This window comes from Squalius cephalus (assembly GCF_949319135.1).
Source record: "Squalius cephalus genome assembly, chromosome: 4".
NCBI classification, from domain to species: domain Eukaryota; kingdom Metazoa; phylum Chordata; class Actinopteri; order Cypriniformes; family Leuciscidae; genus Squalius; species Squalius cephalus.
In genome coordinates this window covers 50,983,404-50,990,906 of record NC_137125.1, presented here as the reverse complement: position 1 = coordinate 50,990,906, position 7,503 = coordinate 50,983,404, and positions in this window count along the sequence as shown.

Genomic DNA, 7,503 nt, shown 5'->3' with positions numbered 1-7,503 from the left:
CACTCCTCCATGATTTTCATGCATTTGTTAATTTTATCTGAACGGCAAGTAGAGATTTTCAGAGCAGGCATTTTATGTCACTGTCATTGAAGAAACACTCTGAATTAAACGGTTTTAGACATTATAGATAAGTATCATGTTTACAACCACATTTGAGAACTTTTCTATTCGCTATTCGTGACCATCAAAAGTTGCTGTGAAATAATATTCTGATATGTGACGTATATCAATTAGAAATGAATTGAAAATATTTTTACATGAGTTTAACCTGTTTAAGCATAGACGTAAAAATAAATGATTGAAGGTCATGAATGCTTTGGAATACAAAGGTCACTTTTTAAAGAAGACACTCAAGATTATTGTAAAAGCACTTCAAAAAATGATCAAAAAAAATAAAAAAATAAAATGATACAAAATGTGGTAGCACTTCATTTTACAGTCCTGTTCCACATGTACACACTATGTACTTATTATAGCAATTACAATAACCTGGTTATAACTAGGTATTAACCCTGAACTTATCCCTTTACCGAACCTTAACCCATGTAGTTAACGGTACTTTCTTTAGTAACTACACCGTTTATACACTGTAAGTGCACGTATTGTAAAATAAAGTGTAACCCAAAATGAGTATTTAACTAAATAATTTGGGACTCTAAAATTGCTAGAAAATCAGCCAAGCTGTGCTCTGAGTTTGAAGATATCACAAAAATTGAGCCCTCTAAAAGGTTTAAAGTACCATTTCCATGGTAAAGCAATGTCCAATTTCAAAATGTTTTTCACAGGATTCATTTTGGGTGTTCAAGCTTTGAATGAGACCGATGACTACTAAAATATGTGACGGGGGGGAAAAAAAGGCAATATATATAAAGTTAAAATAAGGATGCTGCCTGGCTCTGATGGTCTTTGTGTTATATTACACAAAGTAAAGTTTCTCAGGTGTTCTCGCGAGAGCACAAGTTGAATTTGCTCAGCGAGTTTACTCTGGGGTCGAGTAATGATACTCATTAAATATGCCCTTGTATCCGAGCTGCACCAATCACATCAGGTTATCTGATATAGGCGGGCCAGAGGCGAGCTAAACAGAAGACGACAGCGCTGTGACGTCGAAGTCATTAGTAAACATTGCAAGATGGCTATGGATGAACACCAGTTGTTTGAAACAGCTTTGGCCGCTACAATGAACGAGTTAGACTTGGCTTTTTATCTAAAAGAGGAACAGAAGACGGCGCTCGAATCGTTCCTTTGCAAGAAGGGCGTTTTTGCTGTTTTGCAGACCGGAAACGGCAAGAGTCTAATCTGCCAGTTAGCTCCGCTGGTAGCTAAGCGTATGGGGCTTGTTGTGATTGGTCGTAGTGTTGTCCAATTGCGTGCAGTGAGATTTTCAAATGCATGCTTGGTGCCGCCCCTCGAGCTGGGCGATTTTCATTAGTCGATGCCAGACCATTAATCTTTCAGATTTAGGTCTGGATTTCCAGGCTAGTTCAAACTGGGAATGAAAGCAAAAGGAAAATCAGGTCTATCGGAGGAGGGGGGAAAACCTGGAGCACAGTCTCTTCCTCCAATCTGAGAGGAATTGATCTGAATTCACTCTCTCAGCTTGCTGCCACATTGAGGTGATTAACTCCACGCTGTGGAGCCCGGCCTTTCTGTCTTAACAGATGAGGTGACGTGTCGTTCACCGATTTCCCGAGGTCAGGATCCCAGGCAGAGGGGTTTCCAATAAAATCAGTGCTTACAAATGTTAATTAGACCCGCAGTCCATTGATTGTGCTCAGAGATTTCCATCCTAAACATCCGCGTTGTCTCTCAGTATCTTCCTAATGAGCAAATGACACTTCATTTTTGTCCTTTAAAATGGTTTCGTGGCTGTAAGATCAGTACAGTTATATTAAATCACATAATGTGCGTTCAGTGTTGCATGCATGTGGGGTGGAATGAAGTCATTGTCAAGATCTCATTGCATTATCTGTCTCTTTCTCACATTTAATGGGCTTTTATGGAGTCGCACTGCAGGTATCGCCTTTACGATAGCACTGTTAGAGTAATGGAGATGCAGTGTTTGTGGCTTTTGTTACAGACAGACTGCAAGTTGTAATGTAGTCTGTCACATGCGCTGTCGGCCTCACTCTGCGTCTGCAGAAAGCAATATAATGCACTCAAGTGGAGCTGTCACGCCACAATAAACAATGTCATATAAAAAAACTCCCACTGCACAATTGGTACTGATGATTATGGCATGTTTCTTAGCAGGCAAATGAAAGATGACGTGTGCAATTTTCCGGACTGTATCAGATCCCATAATGCGTATGTCCTACAGCAAGCAGATGAGAGATGGGTGAGATACAGCGGGGAGTGTTGGTGTGTTGTGTTGCGTTAAAGGAGTCCTATTATGCTTTTATACATTTTCAACTTTCTTTAGTGTGTGATGTTGCTGTTTGAGTATGAAAAATGTCTGCAAAGTTACAAAGCACAAAGTCATTCCAAAGACTCTCTATATCAGAGCGCACTGTGTCTGAACTTCCTGAAACGCCTCCATTGTAGTCTTGAGTTTTCTTCTGGCAACACAAACGTCACAACATTACACATTTCAATCATTCCCGCCCACGGCATACACGGAGAAAAGAGACGAGGCCTAGTTGAGTTAATAGTGTGTTGAAACTCGCGGTTATGGTGGTAGCCTAAGGGTCGTGACATTTCCCAAACACACTCAAAACTGTTGACCAATCACAACACACTCATCCAGTGACCAATCAGAGCACAATGTGCTTTTCAGAAGGATGGGGCTTCATAGAAACAGGAACTGAACAAAGTGTTACTGACAGTCTGGGAAGAGAGGTGCTGCAATAATGTAAAATATGTGAAAAATAATGTTGATTTTTTTTTTTGGACAAATCAAGCTAGACCCCAAAAATTAAATCAAGATTGTGAAAAAGGGCATTACAGGTACCCTTTAAAGGTAAGCTATAGGTAAGATTTTTTGCACAAATAATTGCACCAAACAGAACTGCAAAATTAAAGCAGAACTCGGCAACTCTAGCGAACTCTAGTCACTTCTTCGTCGCATCCTTGTCGCATGTTTTCCCCACGAGCTCCCCCTATAGCTGTGGGGCGTATATTTCACAACACTCACTGTCATAAAAAACTCACTGGCGGCGGCCTCCTCCTCCTCCTCTCTACCGCTCATGTGCGTTTGTTATGATCGGAGCAAGCCAACTGTATCGTGTGAAGCTATGTCTACCAAGGTGGGTAATACATCATACATGCGTGTTTGTTTATGTCGAATTGCCGTAAAGCAATTTGTGTTTCGCGCTCGTTCTCGTTCTCGCTTCTCACAAGACTTCCAATTTCTGTCTTGCCGGGACGGTAGTCCCCAAGTTGCAAGGTTGGTTTTCCGCCTGGGAACGCTGGGGGGAGAGGGGGAAAGTCACCAATATCACCAGAACAGGTTGTTTAACCATCCAAATGATTTCTAGACAGTTTTATTAAGTTAAAAAAGTTACCAAGTTCTGCTTTAAAACTGTGAAATCAGAAATTAAAAACTGTGAAAAACTAAATTATTGTAAATAAAACGCAGACTACTGTTACTGTATGTTTTACAAGAAAATACCATTTCAAAATACCAAGTCTTTCTATTTCAAAAGTTTAAGTTTAATGTATTACTTGATTTTCTTGTGAAATTTACGTTCAATCTTAGAGTGAAAATTGTTTCAAAGTAAATTCTACATCTTTCTCAGAGTCATTTGTGAAGAATTGCAGGAATAAAACTTTTTTGTTTCTCCACCCCTTTGCTTATATGCTTTTGTTCACACTTTATATCGTACTTGCATAAAAATGAAAAAATAAAAATAGGGACAATGTACTTATTGTATTTATGTTGTATTGAAAACAGTTGTGTTCTGCTATTGAGGTGGGATACAGGTACGGTTACAGGCAGGTTTGGTCTGGTTAGGTTTAAGGGTGGGTTAAGATCAACAGGGTCAACAGTTTAATTATATTTAAACGTGATTCATTTCTGTAATTCTTTAAGTACAATGTAAAACCTTGTATGTACACAAAAAGTGCATTGTATCATGATGCATTTGTTAGTACATAGAAAAGAGTGGCAATAAAGTGGCACCTTGTTTATATATTATATATGTATCAATATAATATATATATATATATATATATACATATATATATTGAATCATTTTAAGTAAAAAAAAAAAAGTGTAGTGCTCTGATTCTTATTTTTGACCTTATTTAAAAGCAATCCACAGACTTTTCTCCCTTTAAGGAAAATGCTACAAAAAAGTTTGCTGATTTCATCAGGACTTGTAATTCTCTTAACACATCTTGGTTAGACGAATGCTTGTGTTGAAAAAGCTTCACGTTGTGTGGGGATTTGTTTACCAGTTTTCTTTGCGTATGATGAATGTTTAAGTATGTACTGTCTAAAAGTGTGTGTGAACAGACGCTCTACAGTTTTCACCTTGAAGGCTTCGGTCTGTCTGAGGCTGTGAAGACGTGCTTAGAGAAGGTAAGAGACTGAATACTGTCTCCTGCAGAATGAAATCACACACAAGTCCCAAGGCTCCTTGTACGCATGTATAACAGCAGTGGAATGGATGTGTGTGTGACTCACAGGGAACGGTTGATGGATGCAGGTGCTAAACCAGCGGCTGGCTCCCAGAAATGCCCTCCTGCACTGATGCCCTCTGTATGAAGCTGATGTTGAAAACACCACAGCAGACACTATGAGTTGTCAGTGTGAGACCGAGAGTGTTTACCAGACATCACATGCTATTGAACATGGCTTAGTCTTCATCTCGTGTTAGTGCTCCTTCATTTTAAATAGTTTTTCAAAAGTATTCTTTATTTCTTGAGGAGTAAAACTTCTTTATAATGAGTGAAATCGCACCACTAAAGACATTAAACAGTTTTTAAAATATATTTATATATAATTTATATATTGTGTTATAATTATAACTTATAACTATTATTATATTGATCATATTTACCAAGGGTGCCAATAATTCTGGCCATGACTATGTATATGTATATGTATATACGTGTGTGTGTGTGTAACTGTCTGTCTATCTATCTATCTATCTATCTATCTATCAATCAATCAATCAATCAATCAATCAATCAATCGTGTGTATATATATAAATTATTAGTAATTTTTTTTTTAAAGGTGTTTTATTGCAGTCTTTCAGTTTCTTGGCCAAAAAACCCCCCAAGTCTTATGCAGTGATTCTTACAAATGACTGCATTTAATGATCATTACATGTAAATGTGCCATGTTGACATACAAGTCAGTGTGACAATCTCAGTTGTTTTGCAGTGCATGTTGAATGCACAGTGTGCGAGCGATCTCTTGATTGGATCATCACAATTTCAGCTGAAGTTCTTTATCATACAAACATCTGATTCCCGCTGGGTGATATTATTATTATCAGGAACTCTCTGAATATGTTTAAACTTCCTGTAACTGTCCTCAGGAAGAGCTGTGTGAATGTCAGGCGCTGTCAGACGTCTTTCCGCAGCTGTAGAGCGACTGAGCAAATGATCCTCTTGAATGAAAGAGTGAATCTTTTGATATGCCATTTACATCACAAAGGAGCAATTGCACTGCATTTTTCTGCCTTAAATGGGTTTTACGACTTCAGCTATAGTTATTATAGTAATGATAGGAGGGAGTAAAAACAAGCACAATAGGACATTTGGTGTATTCAGATCTTAAATGTTGCAGTCGGTTTTCTCAAGTTAAGTTTGCCCTCCAACAGGGACGTCAAACACCTCTTTCCTGATTAGTCCTGGTTAGGGTTATTACTGTTAACTAAAACTATTAAAACATTCCTGTTCACAAACTAAAATATAAAACTAAAATCTTGACAAAACAAAATTTTGAAATGTTACCTTGGCCACAAACTGGAATAATCACTAAACTTATTGTAGCGGTAATGTTCTGAAGAGTTTTGTTTTATTGTCATTGTGTTTTTGGGTTACACTTTATTTTACAGTACATGTATTTACAGTGTAGTTACCAAAGAAAGTACTGGTAATATAAGGTAACATGGCTTAGGTTTAAGTTTGTGCTAGAAACATAATAATCACTGCAATAATGATCCAATAATAGACTTTGCTGATTTAAATCCAAATCCATTTTTTTACCGGGCAGTGTACTGTATATTTATAAAATTTCCATTAGCAATGCTGATACGCCCCAATGATTGAAGCACGCTATGGCTTGTTGGGCGACTTGTTTTGAGAATCTTGTTTGTGAGTGACACAAGATTCATCTAGAGACAATCCGTGACCCTTGTTAAAGGCAGAATGTTTATTTTAATTGGTTGTGACAAGGAGAAAGAGACGCCCTGGGTCCAAACGCTGGCACTCTTGACGGATTTTGCCCTCATCCTAGTAGCATTCTCAAGGTAGATTTAATTCAATAAGACACAAGATGCCGTAATGATGAACGGTAACTTTTATTTCAATGACCTTCCTGTTACTGAATGAGAAGAGGCTGTGTGGGTGCTATTAGATTCTCTGTTTGGTCTCACTTAAGACTTTATATGAACAGCCTCTTCTAATGGGGCTTGAAGAGTTTTACTGCAGAAGATCTCAAAACTCAAGATTTCTTTCTTCAACAAAAGTCACTTGCCCAATTAACTGCGAGACTAAGATCTGTCACGTCCAATTAGTTTGCACTAGCAGGAACCAGTCGCTGTGCGGCATGAAAAGGTACGGATTAAAAATAAGATTCAGTTTGAATCGGAGGTCAGGCAACAGTTTAACTGTGATCGCACTGTGAATATATCTCCACTCCTACGTTTTCCAACCCAGCGTATAGTTAGTGTGAGACTTCAGCGGCTGAGATCTGCAAACGATCACACCTTCACTTTCACTAACAGCTGTTGTTTATTTCTGTGTTGAAATGGATCTGCAAGCTCATCATGACACTCCTACGAGTACTACGAGTTCCTCTGTTAATCTGACTTTAAGAGGTGTGAAAGGCAAGCATGTAAGTCAAGGAGACAAATATGTCAAAAAGATCAGAATAGCAGCACAACTGCTTCCAGTGGCAATATATTTTTTTTTTTTTTTTTTTTTTGCAATCAAATTTTTGATTGTGTGAGCCATGTTTATAAAATAGCAGGTAAAGTGCACTCCTGTGACATTCACAAAAAAATCATTATAAATAATAATGATATATTATTAAAAATATATTATTTCATGCATGTATGTTTGTTTGTTTTATTTTTATTGTGGGATCATGCACAGTGAGTTGCTTATGACCAGTCACAATTATATTGTGTTATTCTATTCTATTCTATTCTATTCTATTCTATTCTATTCTATTCTATTCTATTATTATACTACTATATTATTAAAGAAATATTTGCTTGGCAGGTTACAGTTAATGTATTTACATTGTGGAATAAATATGTTGAATTTAAATTAATATTGAACATTGGATCTCATTATTGATAATACCAAACCAAATAATCCACCAG